Genomic DNA, 26,915 nt, shown 5'->3' with positions numbered 1-26,915 from the left:
AGTTTTACTTAATTAATATTGCATATAGGAATTTATTATCTGTTATATTTGACCTGTGCTTCTCTCTCCTTTATCCTAAATGTGTGCTCTCACTGAGCGTGTGTGTGTGTGCGTACTTGTCTGTGTACGTACGTGTGTGTGTGTGTGTGTGTGTGTGTGTGTGTCTCTGTGTCTGTGTGTGTTGGTGCGTGTGCGTGTTGTGTGTGTGGAGTGTTTTGTGTGTGGGTGTGTCTGTCTTCTGTGTTTTCAACCTTTTCTTGTTTTTGCAGGTACAACTTTGATTGTTTTGCTTGTAGTCAATGTGTCTCATGTACAGCTGCTTTGTAACAATGAAATTTGTAAAAGCGCTATATAAATAAAGTTGAGTTGAGTTGAGTAGCCGCTGTTGCCGCTCATCACGACCCAATTGCTGGTAGTCTCTAGGACAGCACAACCTGATCATTTGGTTCCTAAGGGGAGCGGGAAGGCTACCACCTCACCCACGCTCCGTACCCTCTTACGACCTTGATGCGGTCCTGGAGCATCTCGGAGATTCCGCTCTTTCTCACTTCACGATGAAGACGGCTCTCCGGAGGACACTCAAGGGGGTAGCTGACCTACAAGCATTCTCCGTGTCCATAGATTGCCTAGAACTCGGGCCCGGTTATTCTCACGCTATCCTGAGACCCCGGCCCGGCTACGTGCCCAAAGTTCCCACCACTCCCCCGAGACACCAGGTGGTGAACTTACAGGCACTCCCCACCGGGCAGGAAGACCCAACCCCATCCGTGTTGTGTCCAGTACGCGCATTGCGCCTCTGCTTGGACCGCACGCAGAGCAGCTGAAGCTTTGAGCTGTTTTGGAAATCAGCAGGGAGGGCTGTCTCAAACAGAGATTGGCGCATTGGATCATGGACGCCGTCACTATGGCGTACCTGTCCTAGTTCGCAAACGCCCACTGGGTGAGAGGTCTCTCCACACGGAGTACTGCCTCCTCGTGGGCACTGGCTCGAGGCGCCTCTCTGGCAGACATCTGCAGAGTTGGGCTACACCCATCACCTTAGCGAGGTCCTACAGCCTTCGCGTAAAACCGGTCGGCGAGTCTTGCGGGCATCAGGCAAGACCGGCGACCGGTAGGGTGTACGCCTATGACAGTACCTGACCCTAGGGGGTCAGCGTACTACTAGCCTCCCTTCTTCCCCCACTGGGTGAAGAACAGGCACTCCATCCATCACTAGCAAGCACCTCCTGTGGGCGGGCTGGGCAGAGCAGCCCTGCCCCTTAGGCCGGGTATCACCTGAGTTATTCGCAACATAGCTCTAACTGGACCTAGTGCTACCAGACATTGCAACCCCCCAGCAGGGCGGTTCCATCTGATGTATCCTCATGCTGGTTCCCACCTTGGTAACCAATGACCTCCATAGGTGGACCTCCACCTCGAGGTTAACTCCTTCAGTCCGCACTTTCTTCCCATGAGTTCTCCCCCATCGGTGAGACCATGTTGGTATCTCCACTAGTCTCCTCCCTGTGGTAGGAAGTGGTCTCTGTAGCGCATCCCCCGCTTGAGGAAGTAGTGCTTACCCAGTGGCCATACGGTTCCGGGCGGCTTCTCGCTGTTAGAGAAACAAGGCCGCCGCCTGTGAGGCCGAAGGTAGGGGCCTTCCCACCTTTCAAGAAAGCTCAGGGACCCCCTACCTACCCACTGGTAGGTTACAATTTTGCGGTAGCGTCACGGCTGACACGCCCAGGCCAGTCACCGTCGCTTCGTTGAGATTGTGACAGGGCACAGTGTTATGGCGTTTTCCATTGGAACCCCATCTGTCGGTTCGACACAACGTCGAGAGACCGACAGAAAGGGAACATCTCGGTTACGTTTGTAACCTCGGTTCCCTGATGGAGGGAACGAGACGTTGTCCTCTTGCCACAACACGTGCTGTCCACTGCAGCAGTAGTGAGAGGTCTCAGGCTCCTCAGAACTAAGGTGAATGAATGAGGTACGCCGTCTCCCTTTTATACCCGGATATCCGGGGGCGGAGTTCGGCATGCAAATTTCATTCACCAATTTTCATTGGCCTTTTCTAAGAAGTCGGAAGTGATTGGTTCTCAAGGACGAACCCCATCTGTCGGTTCGACACAACGTCTCGTTCCCTCCATCAGGGAACCGAGGTTACAAACGTAACCGAGACGTTTTGTTGTGTAAAATTAAGTAATTAATAATTTAAAATAATTTCATGTTTTTCTTGTAAAACCGCGGACTTTCAAAAGTTTTTTTTCATTTATTTATTTGATGAATAGTGAATGAGCAGGATGATGTTGACCAGTCATTATCACAAAATTAACCCGTTCAGTGTCAAACAAGACCACTCTGTTTCCCATCCAAATTTTATTTTGCAATTATAACGTATAAAGTACTCTTGACATCCTCTAATATTTTTTTAACATTTTCACAGCCTTTTTATAAGTCTTTAAAGGTCTTTACCATGAAATGGTAAATTTCTGACCATTCTAACCAAATAAAAAAAGGACTTTTCACTCTTTCCACTACAATGTAAAAGGCACTACAGAAGTGGAGGTATTGAGTCAGACTGGCTCTTAGAGACAGATGTGATGGCTGCCTGCTCAGTCCCCATGACCTTTTTCTAAAAAAGCTCACCAGAGCTGCAGACTTTGATTACATTACCCGTGTGGTGGATGTAGTAGCTGCCTAATAGAGAACAGAGGAAAAGAGTGGACTCGGTGCTGCCTGTGGCTGAGGGATATTAATGTCCAATTTTTAGGAAAGTCAGTTAACCCAATGGTTATCTAGATCTTACACCTGCATGGTTATTTTCTATGAAAATGCATTTCTAACAAATCACCTGTCACACTTGGTATGCAGAAATGTTTTATTGGACTAGCTTCTCTAAAGTGGTCATATGACACGGCTAAAACGAATAGTATCGTTTGTTTTAGATGTAATGCAATGTGTAAACATGATTTAAGGTTCAAAAACACTGTATTTCCACATAAAATTTTGTGCATGTTTGTATCTCCTCTTTGCCCCGCCTCTCTGAAACGCACAGATTTTCTACAAAGCTCATCGCTCTGAAAAGCGAGGTGTGCTATGATTGGCCAGTTAACCAGTGCATAGTGATTGGTCGAATACTGCAAGCGTGTGACGGAAATGTAAAGCCTCTACCATATTTGGAACATCAGGTTCCAAAGCAATTCTACTGAAAGGTATTACTTGTGTGTGGCGGTCTTAGTGAAATCATACCAGGAACTGATGTAGATTTGTGGGGGTGTGGTTACACGAGGTGTTTCAGGCAGGTCTAGGTGAGCATTCGCTTTTAGATAGAATGCATCTTTTGTTCCGACACTTTATTTTTTGCGCTTTCATGTGTCTAATACATGCATGGGCAACTTATAACACTCCAAAGACACAGAAAAACATGTATTCGCGCCATATGACCCCTTTAAAGGATTGAGCTATTGTTTAAATCAGTTTTGAAATCAAAACCTGCAGTTTGCAAATCTCTCTGTTTGATGATTCATACTTTACCACTTTTCCATGGGCTTTTCTAGGATGTGGTCATCAAAACTGCCTGTTTTGGCATGGAGGGGATCAACTCTGAGAATAGTTGCCCTAAATTAATTAAAATATGGTAGAAAGAATATTTTCAAGTTTTGCATGATGATGATAACTTTATTTACCAGCTCCGCTTGGTTGGAACATAATTTTCCCTCTTGCTAAAGGATTAAAATTAGATTTTGCATTCACCTACAAGCTAGAAGCTAAAACTTAAATATGTTCATTTTAGGTTAATAGTAAGGCAAAATGTATAGTTTTTTTTTCCGTTTAGTATGGTTATATAAACCTACACAGGGTGATTAAGGCTGTGAGGTGAAGCAGAATCACCCTTCAGAGGTGTGATAGTAACCGTCTGACTATACATTACCCTCCTTAGAATACTACAAAATAAATAAATAATTGAACATAAAATATTAATCTGAGTAAATATTAATTATTAAAATTGTTTTTTTTATATAAGACAGACTATGAGAAATCTATGTTGCCTAGAACGACAGTCAATTTTCTTGTTTAACAGCCTAATACTACAATCGAACAATAAGAATAAATTATTCCAACAAGCTGTGTAATAAGTAAATAAAAAAGTTGAAACCACTGTTTTAATAGTGACAATTTAGGTTTATGGTTCATGTCTTCTTCCATTAGATGCCTTGATGTTCTGCAGGTAGCATGTGAGGGGATGGGGGATGAAAAGAGCTACAACCAGTGCTGAGATAACAGTAAGAGGATAAATTACTCAGCTCCTTTATAGGAATTTAGCTGGTTATTACTTTAGTGTCATCCATCAAATTGATGTATGATGTATGAAGCCTTGTGCTTGAGATCTTCTCCTGCCTGAGGTTTCACATATCGCACAACACGGTGGTGTAGGGTGTTGATTAATGACCATGAGCCCATCGTGGGCATGTGCCGATAATGCGTACAGCGTGCTGCGGATGATAGTGGAATGTGTGCCTTGATGCTCAGCTGTTGTGAGGTGTAACAGGCAGGATGGTCGTGGTTTGTCGTATGGTCAGCCACACAATACAATGAAAGCAGAGCAAGTGGGTTCAAATAAAGATTTGTCTCACAGCTTGCGCTTGCTTTGGGAATGATAAGATGCGCAGCTGTTTGTGTAATTTTTTATATAGATGTGTGAAATAGGTTTTGCTAGACGTGGTGTATTGATTACAATCTATGATGACATTTACGGAAAAAATCTAAAGCAGTGAATGCATTTTTATTTGTTAATTTATTATTTCTTTTAACAATTTTCAGACTCTTCTTAAAAATATATCATCAACATGAATTTGTTTTAGGAACCTGAAATGAAATATTGCGGTAAAACATTCATTGCGTACATGTATACAAATGTTAATCATCTTTAGTTTAACTCCGATCAGCAAACTGATTCTGTTTTATGAAAAAAAAAGTAAGAACACACTATGTACAAACATTTATCAGTAATAGTTTCATATGTATATAATACTGATCAACCCAATCGAACGGCATAATTCCAGAATTAAAATCCATAAATCAGGAGCAGAGATGATCGAAAGTGATGAATGAACCAGTTGTAGCAGAGATGCTGAGAGATGAAAGCATGTACGGTGTGTGACGCTGCACCTGAGAGGAGGCAGTGACAGATGTTATACAAACGAAGTGTACTGTACCTCTTCTGGTCTGTCTGATCTTTGGGCTCAGCATGGCTGCCATTGATGGGCTGCACTCTCTCTGCTCGGCATATTCCTCCTCCTGATATCTTCTATCAGTGTAATCTCCTCTCCTCTTCAGTCTCTCCTCTTCCCGCTATAGCTCGCTGACCTCATGTTGCAGGCACTGGCTGGTTGGGGGTTGGGGGGAGGGGTTCCTCACACACACTGATGTGTGTGAGGATTGTTTACTCTGGACTTGGATCTCTACCACTACAGGTCGCTATCGGGTCCTATTTCTAGACTGTGGCGAGATCCGTCATTAGTATAATTGCCCACACCTATGTCCCATTTATGCTGGGCTATTTAAGAAGCTCTGGTTCTCTCATTCGGCGCTTGGTTATTGTTATGTGTTTTGCTGTCTCTAGCTCAAGCTCTTTTGGATTACCCTTTGTGATTTTGTGTGTTTTGCACCGAGGACTTTTTGCTTTGTGGATTACCTTTGTTAGCTTTCTCTGTGGATTATTTTGCTTTTTGGATTACCTCTCGTTTACGTTCTCTTTGGATTATTTTTTATATGGATTATATCATTTTTGTGGAGGAATAAACCAACCTTACTTCTACCTACTTGACTCCTTTTGTTTGCTGAATTCCTCACTTCCTCCGTGGCTTTGTGGTAGTGCGTCAGAGTGCTATGCCAACGACCCGGGTTCGGGCCTCAGCCTGACAGAATAACCAAGCCAACCATGAATCAGCATCAGGTGATTCTCACGAAGTGCTAGCTATGGTGGTACAGCATGATTCGATGGTCCGACGTCATGAGACAGCTCTCGCACAACAGGAGACCGTGATGACCAAACACTCGCAGATCCTCTCTGAGCTGTTGGCGTCGGTTCGTCAGATTTTCGAGCGTCTACCCACGCCATCGGGAGTTATTTCATATGGAACCACCACCTCGGGGGATTCCCAAGGCACTGTGACACTTACAGAACCACACTTACCTCCACCGCAACGCTTCTCGGGTGATCCTAGTTCCTGTGACGGATTCCTCACCTTTGAATTACAACCAACTTCTTTTCCATCTGATTGGGCCAGGATCGCATATATCATCACCCTCCTCTCGGGCAAGGCACTTTCCTGGGCAGCGTCGGTGTGGAAGACACAGGCACCATGTTGTTCAAGCCTGTTAAAGTTTGAGGAGGAGTTCAAACGAGTCTTCGATCACCCTTTCAGTGATCGATTAGCATCTAGGAGACACCTGATGCTACAACAAGGCAATGAGAACATTGCCGAATATGCCATTCACTTCCGGACATTAGCAGCAGGGAGTGGGTGGAATGACGAGGCTCTGATGGTCTGCTTCTTGAATGGACTGACTGAGAGGATCAAGGACGATCTAGCCTTCAGAGAACCAGCAAGGGAGATCCAAACACTCATCGACCAGGCCATACAATTGGATAACCGACTGAGAGAGAGAGACCAGGTTCGTGTTCCCCTTCCTAGACTATCTACCAGAGTTAAGTATGTTCCCAGCGCCCCAGTTTTTCAAGAACCCCCAGATCCCATGCAGATGGGGAGGACCCGGCTGTCTCACTCGGAACGAAACCGTCGCATGAGGGAACATCGTTGCCTTTATTGCGGCTTACACGGTCACTTTCAATCAACCTGCCCCGAGCTCTCGGGAAACTCCCAGCAGTCCCACACAGGCTAGGAAGGACTGTAAACGGGAGTCATACGTTCAGATCCACCGTCCAACGCTGGACTTTTCCTTCCTGTCACTCTCACTTGGGAAGATCACATGCACCAACTTCACGCTTTTATAGATTCCGGGGCAGCCGGGAATTTCATAGACATTTCCCTGGCCGAAAGGCTTCAGATTCCCACGGAACCTCTTCCTGAGCCCCTTACGGTTACTGCCTTGGATGGCACACCGCTAGCTCTGGGGAGAATTACTCACCTTACCTCTGTGCTCGGGCTCATAACGGATCTCCACTGTGAAGAACTAAGTTTTCACCTCATTCAGTCACCTGAATTCCCGATGATCTTAGGCCACCCCTGGCTTCTTCAGCACAGTCCACACTTGGACTGGACTACGGGTGCAGTTATCAGCTGGGGTTCCACGTGTCTGACTGCTTGCTTGACCCAGACTCTTCCCGAACCTGTCCTTGAGTCCCAAGAACCATTAGACCTCTCTCGAGTCCCGTCTAAGTACCATCACATCAAAACAGTGTTTTTGTAAGAGAAGAGCTACTTCCCTACCACCTCACCGGCCATATGATTGCACCATCGACTTACTCCCAGATAGTTGTCCTCCTAGGGGTCGGATATTCTCTCTGTCACCTCCCGAGCGTCTGGCCATGGACAAATACATCAAGGAGTCCCTAGCAGCTGGTATTATCCGCCCCTCTACCTCTCTGGCGGGAGCTGGATTTTTTTTCGTGGGTAAGAAGGATGGTGGCCTCCGGCCATGTATTGATTACCGGGGAATTAAAAAGATCACCGTGAGAAACCGGTACCCCTTACCTCTGATGGCCACAGCTTTCGAGATCCTACAAGAGGTATCCATTTTCACGAAACTTGATTTACGCAATGCATACCACCTCGTGCGAATCAAGCAGGGGGATGAATGGAAAACGTCATTCAACACCCCAACTGGACATTATGAATACCGGGTCATGCCCTTCGGCCTCACTAATGCTCCCGCAGTCTTCCAGTGTCTTATCAATGACGTCCTCAGAGACATGCTTAATCTGTTTGTTTTCGTCTATCTGGACGATATTCTCATCTTCTCGAGTTCTCTGCAAGAGCATGTGGTCCACGTCAACAAGGTTCTCAGACGCCTGCTGGACAACCATCTCTACGTCAAACCCGAGAAGTGTGAATTCCACGTCACCAAAGTGCCATTCTTGGGGTTTATAATCCAGCCGGGTCAGGTAATGATGGATCCCTTGAAGGTTCAAGCCATTGTGGACTGGCCTACCCCTTCGTCGGTGAAAGAGGTGCAACGTTTTCTTGGCTTTGTCAATTTTTACCGTAAGTTCATCCTGAACTTCAGCACTGTGGTGGCTCCTCTCTCGACTCTCACGAAGGATAAGGTGAGCAGGTTCAGCTGGGGACCCGCAACCGAATCCGCATTCAAGCACCTCAAAAGACTGTTTACTTCCGCCCCGGTACTAATCATCCCGAATCTGGACACTCCCTTTATTGTGGAGGTTGACGCCTCGGACTTGGGAGTTGGAGCGGTGCTGTCTCAGAGGGGAGACGACGGCAAATTACACCCATGTGCCTTTCTGTCCCATCGTCTCACGCCCACTGAAGGGAATTACCACGTAGGGGATAGGGAGTTACTAGCCGTCAAACTGGCACTGGAAGAGTGGAGGCATTGGCTTGAGGGCGCCAAACATCCATTCCAGGTACTCACTGACCATAAAAACCTCGAGTACATCCAACAGGCTAAACGTCTCAATCCTCGCCAAGCTCGGTGGTCCCTATTTTTCAACCGCTTCCATTTCACATTGTCATATCGTCCTGGGTCAAAGAACTTGAAGCCAGATACACTGTCCCGTATCTATGTCAAGTCCCCTCAAGATGAGTCTGCACAACCTATCGTTCCCAGTGCTAGGATCGTCGCTCCCATCAAATGGGATCTGGGCGATAAGGTTAAGCAAGCACAATCCCGAGAACCAGACCCTGGAGGAGGACCCACCAACCGTCTGTTTGTTCCCAAGACTGTCAGATCCCAAGTGTTGCCTTGGGGGCACTCCTCGAAATTCACTTGTCACCCGGGTATTGGGCGCACTCTCGAGTTCCTCCAGAGGCGGTTCTGGTGGCCAACCATCAAGGAAGATGTCACCACATATGTCAAAGCCTGCCCCACGTGCAACCGAAATAAGGTACCTCACCACCTACACCACGTGCCTGGGGAAGCAGTTCACCAGGGGGAGCGGCCAGGGGGGAGTTGTTGTCAGAGCCTTAGCTCCGAGAACCAAGTCCAGGTTAGGCCAAAAGGGGCGTAACTAGTACCACTTGATGCTCATCTTCCCTGGCATGCACAGGACCTGTGCACTGAGGCTCACTGGGGGGAAGCGTACTTCTGCTTGTCGCGCGGCCAGCTGTGCGCAAGGGCATCCGTGCCAAGGGTTGCCTCGGACAGGGAGTACCAAAGCAGACAATGGGTGGAGTCCGGGGAGGCAACAGGGCCACCTGTGCCTGGCCGAACCTCTCCCAAATGAGCCGGCTGTGCGGGGATGGAGTCGCCACTCTCTGCGAGGCGTCGACTGACGAGAGAGCGCATCGGCTGTCTGGTTCAAGACGCCTGGGATGTGTGTGGCTCGCAGGGAACTGATCACCTGCTGACTCCAGAGGAGCAGGCACCGGGCGAGTCATGTTAGCTGCCGTGAGCGAATGATATACGCCACAGCAGCTGTGCTGTCCGACCGGAGCAGCACGTGCTTCCTTGCACGAGAGGAAGTTCCTCAATGCAATTAGCACAACCAACAACTCTAGGCAGTTGAAATGCCAACGCAGGCGGGGGCCCGTCCACCACCCCGACACTGCTTGCCCGTTGCACACGGCACCCCAACCCTGCAGGGAGGCATCCCAAAGGGGACCGCTGTCCGCAAGAAGGTCATGGAGACTAGGGGGTTAGGGTGTGTCGGCAGAAAAGCGTGATGACCATACGCCTGCTGCCGGTGTGCCGCTCTCCAAGGAACTTGACTCTGTAGCCAGTGTTGGAGTGTTCGTATGTGCATCGACCCGAGGGGGACCACCCCCGCCGAGGATGCCATGTATCCCAGGAGCCTCTGAAATTGTTTCAGGGGGACCGCTGACTGTCTGAGAGCTTCAGGCAGTTCAACACTGATCGGGCGCACTCTGTAGTCAGTCGCACTGCCTCTGGGAGGCCGCGTGGGTGCGGGCTTCCTCATCGCGTGTCTCGCGCCCCCCGCGGGGGGTGAGCGGGGCCGCTCATGAGGACAGAGTCGAGTTCCATACCGAGAAAGAGGACGCTCTGCTCCGGGGAGAACTTGCTCTTCCCAGTTGACCTGTAGCCCCACCGATCTAGGTGCCGGAGCACCAGGTCCCTGTGTGTACACAACAGATCTCGAGAGTGCGCCAAACTGAGCCAGTCATCGAGATAGTTTAGTACCCGCACACCTTCCCTAAGGGGAAGGAGGGCGGCTTCCACGACCTTCGTAAAGACTCGTGGAGACAGGGACAGACCGAAGGGGAGGACCCTGTACTGATATGCCCATCCCTCGAACGTGAAAGTCGGAACGGCCGATGTCGAGGGAGGATCGAGATATGATGTACGCGTCCTTCAGATCGATTGCCATGAACCAGTCCTGACACCTGACGGACGTCAGGATGTGCTTCTGCGTGCTCAACCTGAAAGGCAGCTATTATGTAGGTGCCTGTTCAGAACACACAGACCCAAGATAGGGCGCAACCCCCCCGCCTTTCTTGGGGACAATGAAGTACAGGCTGTAAAACCCGTTGAACATCTCGGCTGGTGAGACAGGCTCGATCACTCCCTTCACCAGAAGGGTGGCGACCTCGGCCCGAAGTACAGGAACATCCTAGCCTCTGACTGAGGTATATCGGATGCCCTGAAACTTGGCGGGCGTAAGGCAACTGGATCGCGTAGCCGAGACGGATCGTCTTCCCTAGCCAGCCTGACAGCCTCTGAAGCCGGACAGGCTCCCAGAAATGAGACGGGGACTAAAGGTACGATCTTTTTCATCGTCCCCCCGGGGGGTGGTTCGATGGCTAGCAGTACGGATTCCTTGATTGGGGAGGTCCCCCGGGGAGGAGATCGGCTCTGCTGTTTTTCCTGCCTGGCGACTGCGCAGCAGGCGGGGATGAGCGGGGCCGCTGTGGCTTGACAGTAACACCAACCAGCCCCCCCTTGCGAGACGGGTGCGTCGAGAAAGCGGACTTTCTCAGCGTTTCTCATCTGCGCAAGGATCGGCCAGATGAGTTTCTCATGGACCACAAGTGTGGACATCGTCTGACCCAGGGCCCGCGTGGTCACCTTGGTCACCCGTAGAGCGAGGTCGGTGGCGGCGCAGAGTTCCTGCATAAGCGCTGGGTCGGTCTTACCCTCGTGGAGCTCTCTCAACGCCCTGGCCTGGCAGGAGCCATAGCGTGGAGAGAGGAGGCAGCTTGGTCCGCCACAATGTAAGCTCTCGACACCAGAGATGCCGAGACACCACATGCTTTGGACGGGAGTCTAGGTCGAGCCCCCCCTAGGTGACCGCCGCCTATGGGCACGAGTGCACCGCGGCGGCATACTCCACCTGGGGGAGAACGACATATCCTCCAGCTGTCTCAACCTTGAGGGAAGAGAGGATGACCGAACTTTGTTTGACGTGAAATGTGCCGGAAAGGGGGCGTTCCAGGTCTTACTAAGTTCCTCATGCACTTCCGGTAAACACGGCACTGGGGGCGGGCACGGCTTGGAGCCGCGCTCAAACCCGAGGCACCATGTAGCCAGCCGCGAGTTCCGGGAGAGGCTGTGTGGGCACTGCAACCCAACACTCACGGCGGCCCGGTAAAGCATGGCTGACACTTCGACGTCCGCTTCTTCTTGGGCTCGACCCCCCGAGGGAGGGAGCCCGAGGAATTGTCGGAGTCAGATGGCAGTACGTCACCCCCCGATGCTGCAAGAGACATCTCATCATCACGCATCGTGTCCGAATACGTGATTGAGGAATAAGACGGCGGACCGTCTACTGGGGAATGGTCAGACGAGCGAGACGAGGTGTGAACGGTCCGTGGGCCATTGGCTGGTGGATTATCGCTCACAGTAATCCTCATATCACCATCGCTGCTTGCCGTAGCGGACAGCAAGGCCGTAGACTGACAGAAAGGGAACCTCATTCACTGCCTGTATTGCTTTCAGGACTGGGAGCTGGTGCTCAAGGCAGTGTGTATCCACCACTGACCTGCCAATTCTCAAATATATTATATATTCTCAAATTAACCATCCAGTGTATGCATGTCACATTGTGCCCTTTGAGGCTCCATCACTTTATGTACATATACATACAGTATATCAACATATACTGTATCACAGATTATAAAGACAATTTAGCTAATAAGTTTGCCTAAAATACATGTAAGCAATTTCAAAACGTTTTGTTATATGAGGTGATTTAATATAATTTGGAAATATGTGTCACAGACTGCTGAGATGGAAAGCTTTTGATTTCCTGTTCATTTTATACCCAGACAAGCAATTTTGTTCATGATTTAGCTGTTTGTTTAAAATGCCTTTTGTCAGCCTGAAAATTCATTGCAAGCTGTCAGGATGTTTAGTCTCTCAGTGATGGATTTTATTTTTTTCTTCGGCTGGAGTCTTTGATCTTGTGATGTTTTCTTGAAAGGGACAGTTTCTGTTATACATCATATCTTTCATATTTAGACCTTTTTTATACAGTACATAGGTTAATTTAAAATTTCATGAAACAATTGTATGATTTGGTGATGTATGCAGTACATATATTTTATACATATACATTATGTTTTATGCATGTCTCGTACTGTTTAAAGAAAACTCCACTGAGTGTATAATAAAGATTAAAGGGTTGAGGTGAATGCTGATCAGCTGCTGTTGCTCGGCTAACTGAGATGCAATGTCACATGACTTATTGATTTTGCAGTGCATTAATAATTCAAGGAGACACCTCCAGAAAGAGAACCATACAGTGATACCAACAGGATATATATATATATATATATATATATATATATATTTCAAAATGATAACAATAAGGCAGACCTCTTGCTCAGACCACCAAAATCAGAAACCATTTCCAAAAACAGGCTCTATTTTTCCATATCAATTTTAGAATTTTCTGTGATCTACTTGAGCCCAAAAACCAGGCTGAGATCTGTTTACTTTTACTTCTTTTGGGAGCAGTCAGATTACAGTCCTCTTTTTTTAATCAAACTGAGCCATTTCAAGATGTGTATCATACTGAATATCAAACCCTCTGCAGTTTGTTAATAGGACCTGAACAAGTTTCAGATTTGTGTCTTATGCAGTAAATGCCATTAACAACTTTATCTCTTGTAGGGCTGTGCAAAAATATAGATACATGTTGTCACGGTTCCACCGTCTTGTTTATGAAATTCTAGTCGTGTGGCGGGATCAGGGCAGAGTCCTTAGGTTTTATGTGAGAAAACCATGAGTTGTTTGTTTTTACTTCTCATGTGTTTTCTCGTGTCTCGTCATTGGCCCCGCTCCTCTCGTTTCCTTGATATCTTTCCCTGAGTGTTTTATTACCTCACCTGCCCTGTGTCATTATCCCTCGTTTGTCTTTCCTATATATACCCTCTTTTTTCTTTGTCTTGTGTTTGTGGATTGCTTGTATGTTCTGTGTACTTATGTGCCTTCTGGCTGTTCGTGATGTTACCTTGTCTATTGGATTACCTTGCCCTGTTGGATTCCCTTGTCCTGTTGGATTCCCTTGTTTTATGTCGTGCGTGTCATTTAGTTTTAGGATTAAACAAAACAATTCATCAAACAACTGTTTCTTTGTTTTATCCCCAGCGTGGGAAGTTTTGTTTTAATGTTCACCTCAGTTCTTTTGGCTTTTTCCCCATCGTGGGTTTTTTATTTTATAATAAAGTATTGTGTGTTCGCTACTGCTGCCTGCGCTTGGGTTCTTCCATTCACCCTCACACATGTAACTATCGCAATATTTTTTTTTTTCGATAGTGTATCGATAGTGATACCTCTACTATTGATAATTTTTTTTAAATCATGTCATACATTTAGCCAAAAGTAAGTGAAAGCGAGCATGGCGAAAAATATAAGAATGCTTGGAGCTCTCAGAGCTGATGTGTGGGTGTGCTTTGGTTTTCAAAATAACTAATAAAGTTATGAGTTATATAAAATAATGCTGTTTACAGGCTTCGCAAGTCAAGACACAAGTCACTTGGCTACTGTAGTGCATTAGACAAAAAGTTTATTAAGAAAAGTAATAATGACATTTATTGTGCTTTCACGGATGTGACGTCAGCACATTTACAGCACGGTTGAACCAGGGGTTTTATACTGCCCATGTTCATTGTTTTAAATGTAATGCACCACAACAGCCAAGTGACTTGCGTCACCCACCTTATTCATTCCCCTGTGCTACCCACTTGAGGGGCGCAATCCACAGTTTGAGAACCCAAACCTCTGATCTAAAGGTCCATACATCGCACATCATGGCCACTCTGCAGAGGTAAGGGATGTTTTTACACTTATCCGTACAGAAAACCCCAGGTGGTGCACAGCATGTTGTATTTCCAGCTCTACTTTTAACATTTTCTATTTAAAGTATTGCAATATATCGCAAATGTGTATCGTATCGAAATACATAGCAATATATTGTATCGTGACCCATCTATCGTGATATGTATCGTATCAGGAGGCACTTGCCAATACACAGCCCAAATCTCTTGTCATTCTGCTTTAAAAACAACCTGAAATTGACTGATATAAAACAACACATAATAGACTGTGATGTTACTGAACTGTGCCCGTATTCATGAAAAATCTTAGCGCAAAGAGTTGCTCCTAGTGACAAAATTCTCCGAAAATTCTTAGAAATGTAGGCGTTTCCCCTTAGAATTATAGAAAAGATCCTAGTAAAGAAAAAATAAATTCATAAAGCATCTTAAACCTTAAAAGAGCTCAAAATATTAGGAGTAGCGAGGACTTTTAAGAGACTTAAGAGTTTCTTTAGCAGCAGAGAAAATGGACGAAACACGAAAAGTGAGAAGAAATGTATTGCAATGCATGACAATTTCCATATTACTTTAAAGGTTTATCTGTTTTTTTTATTGTTTTTGTGTGTGTTCAACTTTGGTTTAACTTGGTTTTCTTGTAACAGATAATGATGGAAGTTATTTATTTGTTGACAGTTTATTTATTTGACAGTCACAAATTGATTTATAAAGATGACTTGTATATTATGCATTTTATTACACACAAATCTCTTCTCCATTTACACACATTAAGTATTGTGTAATTTCTAGGCACATTTAGATGTTTTTTACATGTATTAATTTCTAGGCACATTTAGATGTTTTTTACATGTATTAATTTCTAGGCACACTTAGATGTTTTTTACATGTATTGAGCACTGTTTTTCACCACAGTTATAAATGCACTTCATAAAATACCTAAAAAGTATTGAGAAGTATTCATAGGAACATTAGTACATAGATGGGTTGATCTGAAATCATAGTCAATAAGAATAATTACATATAAGTAGGTTTATGATGATAATTTGATTATTTGAAGAAGAATTGATGATTGAATGACACAATCTGTACTTGTAACCAATGATTGTTCATATAAATGCATTTAATGTCACTTTATCAATGTTTAAAGCACATTTGAGCACAATGTAACAAGGTAAAATCCAGTGATGTTTTTAGAGGCCTAGAGTTTGAAGCCTGTTCTGTTCTCTCTAAAAACCTGGGGATTTCCCACTGTTTACAAGTAACCATGATTACGCACAGACGCCACGCCGTCTCGTATGGAGACCATGGCTTGTTTGGTGGTCTCGTGTAGTAACCATTGTATGCAAATTATTTTAAAAATGATGTAATAACCAGCGTACCACCATTAGATACGTACCTTGTTACCTGGGACTTATTGGTGGCAGACAATTAACAATTGGTTAATAAAAATAAGAGATAACGGGAAAATACCTGATTGGTTTTAGAGAGGACCACCTTTCAGAAGTTTTACTATAACTGTAGACTGAAAACACTTGATTTTTAGATGACTTTGAACATCTCACTTTGTTTGGCTCGAGCAAATAAAGTTAACTCCTCAACATCCGGACCTTCTCTGAGAGATTTTTTGAACTACAAGACTGAAATTTTTCCACAACATAAGTTCATAAAACAATTGCCTTGATCTTAAAAGTGCAGTGAACTGGCTGTTTTTATTGTTTTATACTATTGTCTTATGTCTACTTATGACGTTCGCATGTTTTTACATTCGAAAACATCAAAATCAATAAGTAATAGGCTATGTTCTACCCTGGTTTTGAGGCCGGCTGGAGAAACACTCGGCTTTTAAGGGCATGCCGCATAGAAGACTTGGAAGTAATGATTGGTTAGCAGCTTGCGTAGTTGAATTAGTTGGAGCCTTCTGTGAATTTGTTTAGACACGTAATGTTACGTAACGTGATTTGACTCAAATTTACGGACTTATTTCTCGGATGTGATTGCAAGGCTTTGTGTATAGTTTGTATAGCCTATAGTTGTATGGTGTTTAGTGATATATGACCGTATATGTCAGCATTTAAGACCCGCGAACTGGACAGATCACCGTGATCTCAAATGTTATAGTTTTCATGATAAATAAACAAACAAACGGTAGACTCCCGGCCAGTGTTGGCAGATATGGATATGACAAAGCACCAGAAATAATATCAAAACACTTCAAAACAGCCTCCATTATTCGCAAACAGTGGATAAAACCTTGAAAAATGATATATGAGCCCACCAAATCACAGAGATACCGATTACAATTATTACAAATGACTAGAGGTCCCCAGGTAATACTATCAGGGCATATCAAGCGATCTCTAACAAAGCAATAGTGACGCATAGTACAAATATGTTTTACTCACATAAGATTGCTGCGCCATTCCTATCGGATCCAATATTGACGGCACAGCACTGCTTTTTAATTTTAGTCTCTCCTCAAATCCAGTGTCAACCTGTGACTTGTTCATGAATCCGCGTTGAAATGAAGCGAACAAACGCTCAATATTTTCCCCACGTGAGCTGGAACATCTTTAAAAATTAACTTCAACCAAGCATTCCTACTGTTGGAATCCGAAGGAAGGTTATGCAGTGACTGTGTTCTTCCACAACCAGGCACTGCACAATATTTTGCGATCTATAACGGCATGATGCTTACACTCGCTCTATCTGGTTCCGTGCAGCTTGTGTTCAGTACTGTCATGCGCGAACCGGTGGGCAGGGCTCGAGAAGTAATGAATAGTGATATTCTTCTGTGGAGGCAGTGTTCAACCCATCTATGTCATAGATCGGTGCATTCCAGGACCTGCCGTTCGCTGAGCCTTGTGTCAATAACAGTTGTTATTTCAGTAACAAGGGCGTTTTCAGGTCTGACACTTACAGGATGTTCGCTTGAATACGATTCCCTCTTATATAACAAAAGCTCGGGTTAAAATTGTGGTCCTCATTCACTGCACCTTTAATGTGCATCACCCTAGGGTATTACTTTAACAGAACTACTAAGATGGCGAGAGGTAAGAACTTCAACAATTTTTATTGCACACACAGGAGATCAACAGGTAAGTAATAAGCATATGAAATAGACTGATGGGAAGGTCATGGAATAATACTGTCCTTGTGTTGCAGGAGATCGTGGACGAAGGACTGTGGAATCCGGTGGAGTGCAGGTGAGGAAGTGCAGCATGAAGGGGATGATGAAGACGTGGAGAACTTGGAAGAAGTGGAAGACGACATAGGAGATCCTGGTAAGTAATAGAGCATCGACTCCCCGTCGACAACCAACCAAGAAGCGGCCCACATGGGGACAGGCCGTCCTTTTCAGGGCGTGGCGCCCACTCTGTCTCTATAAGAGCTTCCTTTCTCCCTGGGTGTTCCAGCATGCAGCAGCCTCAACTCGATGTTGCGTAATACCAATCCCGCAGCCCTCAGCACTCTTCACTTGACGGTGCGTTGTGCAGCGAAGACTTAAGGCAGGAAAATCAGCAGGCCCGCTCGCCTCCCCAGGGTTCTGTCTCTGGTGAGACAGCCGTTCTTCCAGCCGCAAAACCTCCACCCATGGGGGCGATGTTGCACATCTTCCCGCTAGTTTCTCTGTCGAGGTGTCTGGGGCCTGGTCACAGCTCCCCAAACCGTCGCGGTGGCTAGTAAGGACAATCATTCTCGGCTAAGCGTTCCAGTTCGCCGGGTGCCCGTCCAATTTTCGGGACATTCTGCACCTCCGAGCGAGGTGAGAATGCTCCCGTGCTTCGGGTCAAGGTCGCCACCCTTCTGGTGAAGGAAGCGATCGAGCCTGTCCCTCTGGCCGAGATGTCTTCATCGTCCCCCAAAAAGGTGGGGGGCTGCACCCCATCCTGGACTTGCGCACACTGAACAAGACCCTTCACAGCCTCCCGTTCAGAATGTTGACGCAGAAGCGCATCCATCCACATCTGTCCGACATCAGGATTTGTTCGTGGCTATCCTCCTGAAGGATGCGTAATTTCATGTCTCGATTCTCCGGCGCAGACTGTTTCATCAGTTTGCCTTCAAGGGTCGAGCATACCAGTCACAGAAGCTGCTCTCGCTCCCCTCAGGGAGCAGGGTGTGCATATCCTCAACTATCTCGATGACTGACTTATCTTGGCTAACTCGCGAGATCTGTTGCCATAACAGCGCGCCTTACCACAAGAGCGCCCAGTCAATGCTGCGCTGTCTGACCCTCGTCAGGCAGCACTCAGCGGTCCCAATGAAATGTTTTCTCCTGGGGCATATGGCGTTTTTTCTCCTGAGGCTCCTGGGGCATATGGCGTCCTCGACGGCAGTCGTGCCGCTCAATTTGGGGCATATGGCGTCCTCGACGGCAGTCGTGCCGCTCAATTTGATGCATATGAGACCGCTTCAGCATTGGCTTCAGAGTCGAGTTCCTTGAAGAGCGTGGCACACTGGCATGAGGTGTATTTCCATCACGTCTCACTGCCGTGGCACCCTAGCCCCTTGGACAGACATGTCCTTTCTCCCGGCTGGAGTCCCGATCGGGCAGGACTCGAGGCGCGTCGTGCAGATGACAGATGCCTCCCTGCTCTGCTGGGGTGCTGTGTGCAACGGGCATGCAGTGTCTGGGCGCTGGACGGGACCCCGCCTGCAGTGGCATATCAATTGCCTGTAGTTGCTGGCTGCTTGGCTAGCTTTGAAGAGTTTCTTTCCTCTCATTTAGGGCAAGCATGTGCTGTTCCACATGGACAGCATGGCTGCCGTGGCGTATGTTAACCACCAGGGTGGCATTCACTCACGGCAGATGTCACAACTCGCCCGACGCCTACTACACCCGGGGTGTAGCCTCCTCGTGGGCACTGGCTCAGGGCGCCTATCTGACAGACATCTTCAGGCCTACAGACTACAGCCCAATACATTTGCGAGGTTCTACAACCTTCGTGTAGAGCTGATGTCTGCCCGCATCTTGCACACCAGGTAAGACCGGCGGCCGGCTGGGCGTACGCATGTGAAGCACCTTCTCCCCTTCATCAGGTGAGTCAGTGCGCTGTCCCAGCTTCCCAACTTCCTCCACTGGATGAAGTATAAGCATTCCATCCATCGTATTCCAAGCCCAGTACAGTTGAGTTCCCTTTCTGTCGGTCTCTAGACGTAGTGTCGAACCGACAGAATGGGGTTTGTCTTGAGAACCTATCATCTTCTGAGTATTTAGAAAAGGCCAATGAAAATTGGCTAATGAAATTTGTATGCCGGGCTCCTCCCCGGATGTCCGGGTATAAGAGGGAAGCCGGCGTGCTCATTCATTCACCTTTTGTTCTTCAGAGCCTACGCATCTGATGAGCTTCTCTACGATCTTGGTGATCATTCTTTCTGCTGGAATCTACGACGTGGACAGCGGACGGTCCCTTCCTGCAGTGACTCTCCCCTGGCCCCTAGCGCCCACTTACTCTCAAAAAAAAGAGAGTTTCCTCTCTCTCTGGGTTACCTCAGCCGCTCTCACCCTCTGCACGACGGTGAACGGCAAACTCGACGTTGCGTCATGGCGAAGCGCAATGTCGAGTATAAACTGGGGTACCTCAGCCGCTCTCACCCTCTGCACGACGGTGAACGGCAAACTCGACGTTGCATCATGGCGAAGCGCAATGTCGAGTATAAACACCAGCCCTCAGCACTCTCAGTCAGACTGTCAAGCCACAGCGGCCCCGCTCATCCCCGCCAGCTGCGCAGTCGCCAGGCAGGAAAAACAGCAGAGCCGATCTCCTCCATGGGGGACCTCCCCCGGCAAGGAATCCGTACTGCTAGCCACCGAACCACCCCCCGGGGGGACGATGAAAAAGATCGTACCTTAGTCCCCGACTCATTCTGGGAGCCTGTCTGGCTTCCCAGGCTGTCAGACTGGCTAGGGAAGACGATCCGTCTCGGCTACGCGATCCAGTCGCCTCACGCCCGCCAAGTTCAGCATCCGATATACCTCAGTCAGAGGCTAGGATGTTCCCGTACTTCGGGCCGAGGCCGCCACCCTTCTGGTGAAGGGGGTGATCGAGCCCGTCTCACCAGCCGAGATGTTCAGCGGGTTTTACAGCCTGTACTTCATCGTCCCCAAGAAAGGCGGGGGGTTGCGCCCTATCTTGGGTCTGTGTGTTCTGAACAGGCACCTACACAGTAGCTGCCTTTCAGGTTGATCACGCAGAAGCGCATCCTGACGTCCGTCAGGTGTCAGGACTGGTTCATGGCAATCGACCTGAAGGACGAGTACTTCATGTCTCGATCCTCCCTCGACATCGGCCGTTCCGACGGTTCGTGTTCGAGGGACGGGAATATCAGTACAGGGTCCTCCCCTACGCTCTGTCCCTGTCTCCACGAGTCTTTACGAAGGTTGTGGAAGCCGCCCTCCTTCCCCTTAGGGAAGGAGGTGTGCGGGTACTAAACTATCTTGACGACTGGCTCAAGTTTGGCACACTCTCGAGATCGGTTGTGTACACACAAGGACCTGGTGCTCCGGCACCTAGATCGGTGGGGCTAAAGGTCAACTGAGAAAAGAGCCGTGAGAGTGGCGACTGCCTCCCCGCGCAGCCGGCTCATTTGGGGCAGTTCGGCCAGGCACAGGTGGTCCTGTTACCTCCCCGGACTCCACTCATTGTCCGCTTTGTTACTCCCTGTCCGAGGTACCCTTGGCACGGATGCCCTTGCATGCCTCCACTGTGTGTTCTGTTTATCGGTGATCACCGGTGGGGGCTGAACGAGAAGATAAATGTCAGCGAAATGTGTCACAAAGCAACAGAAAAAAGACATTTGCTCCCTGGAAAAGTTTAGTGTCACGCAGAACGAGAACCCATCTAGACTCTGAAGTCAACGAGACCCCTGCCAATACCTCAGAAATAATGAACACAAAGCCACTCACCGCTTCTACTTCTGACGGATCGTACCAAACGTTGATGTAGGGGTGCTGGAGGGCCTCGTCCACTGAGATTCGTTTAGATGCATCTATTACCAGAATTTTGGATAGCAAGTCTCACGCCTGGCTCGCTTGAAGATAATTGCATTTAACCCTCTAAGCGCCAAAGTCGCAGAATTGCGACAAGACGTCATACTTCATAAAATAGGCCGTAGATCCTAATATGGTGTAATTTCTCATTTGTATTCCATACCACTAGATGGCAGACATGTAGTACTTCGATTCTAGACCAAAATGACGTCATGTTCCCCTTCAAAGTGTTCGAGCAAATAGCAGAACAAGTGAGCTATCATGTGTCATTGAAGCGGAAGCAGTTCAGTTCAGAGCGACAGAGTAAATTGTGAGATTTTTGAGAGAAAATTGTCAAATTGCTAATAAAAGGTTGTACTGCGAGGGTGTGTTGCGAATGTTATTCGCCGATTCTGACTCTGAAGGGGAATATTTGCCTTTTGGAAATCACGATCGGTCGTCTAATCACCGCGCGTCTCCCGGTATAGCTGTGCAGCGCAATGGTGCAACCGTGCAAGGCGAGAATGTTCACGAAGCACAAACGAGTGATCATTTCGACCCTTTGCCTAACGGAGATGGGGGTGGCAGGGGTGAACGTGGTCGTAGTGTCCATAGGAGAGCTGTTGCTAGAGGTAGAGGCAGCTGATTGGGCAGATAGCTGGTCAACTGATCAAAAAATAGGCACATGCATTTTACTATGGCACAGTAATATAGTAATAATTTTACTATAGTTACTAATGGTTTTACTGTTGATTACATCTTTTCGTGATCATTTGGAATAAGTATCAAAGAGTAAAAAAAAACATGCAAATAAGTTCAAACATCAATTCAATATCTACTATTTCCTGAATATTATGAAATTCAAGTTGGCCGCCCCGGATGACGTCATAATATGTTAATTAGATGAGTATATTTATACCCCACATAAACTTTTGGTCATGCTCAACATTTTTCTAATTTACAGAAGATCTCTATCTTTAAGTCCTTTCAAGCCACAAGCTTTTGAAATCTTGATGTCAAAATCCAGCATGTTTTCCAAAAAACCCTGGCGCCTGAAGGGTTAAATCAGTAACTAAATAGAGAGGAAATTCAACCTAGATTAGTTTGATTGACTTCATTTTGATCTGGGGGGTCTGTATCTGACTGTAAATTACACTGAAACAGACCCCAAAGCAGGGCATAACTGCAAGGATTTTTTTTAATTGAAGCAAAAAGCCGCGGCAGTGCACTACAATAATGTCATCGCTGTTAATTACCCCATTAAAGACTTTACAAACACGGTTAACTTTCGTGTTCCCATTTTCCTGTTAAAACAGGGCATACTGATGTCTTTGTTAATCTATTTTAAGTAGCCAATAAGCCTTAGTCACTTTGGTGAAACATAATTTGCAGACATTGATGGCAAATGTTATTGGGCCGGACTGATTTTTTATTTTATTTGGCAGACAATATGAAAGTGACTTACAGAGCATGTAAACTACACATTTTGTATGCGAGTTCCCTGAGAATCGAATACACGATCTTTGTGCTAATAGCACAATGCTACAGTAACTGAGCTAATTTGTGAGTTCAAGTAATGTTGAAGAGATGGAATTTACAAGCTGAATCCATGTGAAAGCCACCTCAAAGTCGTTTTGGGGTTCAGTCAAAGGGTTCAGGATTAAAGGCGGAATGGCTGTTGGTAAGGTGCTAATTTTAGCCTGCTAGCACTGAAATCATGATCCCACCCTCCATGCCAGGCGTCTCCAAGGGCAGCTCGTGGCCTGATTGCTGATAGCTCGCCAAGATTCGTGATGTTACGTTCATGAATAACTCGTTTTTTTATATTAATCGTTCTTTTTGAACAAATCGTTTAAGCTACTGAATCGATCTCGTTCACAAAATGCATTTATATTTCTCGTCTACAGGGAAGGGTTGCACCACCAATTCGTAAGTTCTTTCTTAGATGTGAACGTAAAGTTCACACTAGAAGCTTAGTAACTACTAGCTAGTTTGTAACTAACACTGTACGTTATTCGGTTGCACCATTTGGTCTGGCAGAACGTAGCTAGTAGTCTGTAAACGATCCGTAAAGGAATGCGTAGTCTCATGATATGACGTTTACCTTTAATAGTCCAACAGCAGCCTTTACATTTGTGAGAAAAAGTTGTGTTGAGATGTTGTAAATTTCATAGCGTTCTTGATTTAAACTTATTTTACCTCACATAATAACGGTAAAAATAATTTGCTGATTAGACGTTTTTAGTCTTATCAATTTTTAAGATTGTCTTTATTTTTGTTCATCCTTTGCAAGTGCCACTTGCAAACTTGCACACATTTAACGAAGGGGAAGTTAGGTTCCAGCTTATCCAAAGATTTCCAACCAGCATGACAAAAATGTTCTGGACTGGACAGGATCACCTATTCTACATTTAAGCCCTGAATTTATGAGTTTTGGCGCATCAGTAAGGAACGTGGAGGAAGCAATTGATGCAACATCAGTAGTATTTTGACTGTAGATTTTTGTTGAAATGGAATGTTTACTCATTTCATGTGCACTGTAGTGATTTCGGAATTGTAAAAATAATGATGAGCTTTGCTCACCAAATAAATTCTTCATCAAGAGGTAATATGGGTAGAAATTTGAAAATGTTAAAGTGGTCATATGACATTGCAAAAACAAATATTATCGTTTGTTTTAGATGTAATGCATTGTGTATACACGATTTAAGGTTCAAAAACGCTGTATTTTCCACATACCGTGCATGTTTGTATCGTCTCTTTGCCCCGCCTCTCTGAAACGCACGTTTTTTTTTACAAAGCTCATCGCTCTGAAAAGCGAGCTGTGCTATGATTGGCCAGCTAACCAATGCATAGTGGTTGGTCGAATACTGCAAGCGTGTGATGGAAATGTAACGCCTCTTACCATATTTGGAACATCAGGTTCCAGAGCAATTGTCCTGACAGGTACGCCCACTTTACTTGCGTATACATTTCGGCTGTTTTATTCAAATCATACCACGAACTGAAGTAGATTTGTGGGGGTGTGCTCAGTGGCTGAGCTAGAGTTTTACAGTATATATGGGGTGGCAAGGGGGTTGTCAAGGCTACTTCAGGGGGTCCACAGACCATGACAGAAAATGTGTGTGTAACCCTGACCTGGCATTGAATAAATAGGATTGCAGATTAGAGGTACAAGTGATAATTTACTTCCCAGAGTTTGTCACAAATGTATACAAAACAATTGCTCAACGTAATGATATTAATGTAATTCAAAATGTTTGTAGATTAAATAAATTATAAAATATAAATGATGAAAATGTTGAAAACAGTTTGAAACTGTTGAAACTTCTTTAATTTACACAGAAACAAAGCAGCACCATAGGTGTATTTAAACTGATGTGGATAGAGCAGCATATCAGATGTTATAAATATAAAACATATACTCGTTCCATAGGACTGCAAGATTAAAACAAAATCATTTATGCTGATTATTGCTCTTGATGTTGTCATCTTGATTATTACTTTCAGGTATTAGAATACATGCTAAAAATCAAGCTGAGAAGCATTTATGAATTATTTTATTAATGTTTTGAAGGAACACAAAATCAGTTATTCAAACTGGAAATATATAGAAAACAATCAAAGAACATCCAACATCACTAAAACACTTATACATTAGTCTGACTATTCTACATAATGAATGTCTTTCTTAAATCGTATCTATACCCGGTTGTTAATGATAAACTTTGTGAACGTGGCGCACTTCAGCACAGCTCTTCTTCACTGGTGAATCACTAAAACGCCTCTTATTGGCCAGTATACTCATACGATGAACTTGATTGACTGTAATGCTCAAAGCAGAAGCAGAGCAAAAACGCTGTCATCTACATTCATTCATTTTCACATCTTATTAGGGGCCAAGCCCCGAAGGGGCTATGGCCTCTTTTGTTCTTGTCAGTATTATTAAAGGCCAAGCCCCAAAGGGGCTATATGGCCACTATTGTTCTTGTCAGTATTATTAGGGGCCAAGCCCCAAAAGGGCCATGGTCACTACTGCTTCTGTTGGTATTATTAGGGGCCAAGCCCCGAAGGGGCTATGCCCTCTATTGTTCTTGTCAGTATTATTATTAGGGGCCAAGCCTCGAAGGGGCTATGGCCACTATTGTTCTTGCCAGTATTATTATTATTCCTAACAATGAGTGTCTATGGTAGCCCTATGAACCGTACATAGGAAAATGGTGAAAATTGGCACGCTCGTACAGGTGGTACTCATTAGTCAAGTGACCAAGTATGGGGTCTCTAGCCCTCACTCTATAGCGCCACCAACAGATCAAACATGCACTTTTCAAACAGCCGTTTGCAAATGCATTTATACATTTCAATTTGCAAGTATGTGCACAAATAGTGCAAGTATGTCTACAAACGAAATGTAATGTCATTTTAGTTATGAATTAAAATAAAATAAAGTGTGATGTACGTAGTGCAACTTAAAGTATTTTATAATACATGCAAATATATACAAACAGAAACAAGGTAAGTAAAAATGACATTCTTTCTTTCATTGTCACCTCAGACATCTGTTCGTCCTATACACTGTATTCTTTTATATATATTTTTATTACCCTTGAACGCTGCTGAGTCTAGTATGCCTGCTGAGTGGAACACCTGATAAATTTCAAGTCTCCGCTGCAAGAGGTCGCTGGTTTGAACCTAGTGTTGCGCATTTATACATTTCAATTTGCAAGTATGTGCACAAACAGTGCAAGTATGTAAACAAACGAAATGTAATGAAATTAAATGAAGTGCGATGCATGTAGTGCAACTTAAAGTGGTTTATAATACATGTAAATATATACAAACAGAAACAAGGTAAGTACAAAATGACATTCTTCTTTCATTGTCACTTCTGACATCTCCTCCTCCTATATTCTGTATTTCTGACAGTGATGGACGAAGTACACAACTTCCTTACTTGAGTGAAAGTACAGATACTACTGGTCAAATATTACTCCACTACAAGTAAAAGTTGTAAAGACAAATTCTTACTTAAGTAAAAGTACAGAAGTACGTGCTTTTAAAAGTACTCAAGTATTAAAAGTAAATTTCCTTTATGTCAGTTGTGCATTGTTTTATTGTCGTATACCTTAAGCCTCTGAAGCAACCTACTGAATACACCGAGTAGCTCACAGTATCAGTTGTATTAAAGGAGTAGTTCACTTCAAAATTTGCCCCCATTGACGTTCCATAGTAGTTTTTATTCCTACTATGGAAAGTCAATGGGGGCAAATTTTGCAGTGAGCAACTCCTTTAAGAGCTTTATATGTTTAGCACATATATGTTTAGTTTAGATATAATCCTGTATGATCATTTAGCCTAATTATCCTCATTAGCCCCCTAGGCCTATATGTATTTATGAGCAGTGTTCTTTAATTTTGTATATTCCCTTTACCAGTTTTAGCAGCAATTTACCAGTAAGTAGTAAGGTTCTTGTAAATAGTAAAGTGTAGAAGCCATGTGTTTGTTGGATTTATTACCATTTGTAT

The sequence above is a fragment of the Triplophysa rosa genome, unplaced genomic scaffold (genome assembly GCF_024868665.1).
Source record: "Triplophysa rosa unplaced genomic scaffold, Trosa_1v2 scaffold174_ERROPOS168977, whole genome shotgun sequence".
Lineage (NCBI taxonomy): Eukaryota > Metazoa > Chordata > Actinopteri > Cypriniformes > Nemacheilidae > Triplophysa > Triplophysa rosa.
The sequence above is the reverse complement of the archived record's forward strand: the minus strand, read 5'-3'. Positions refer to the sequence as shown.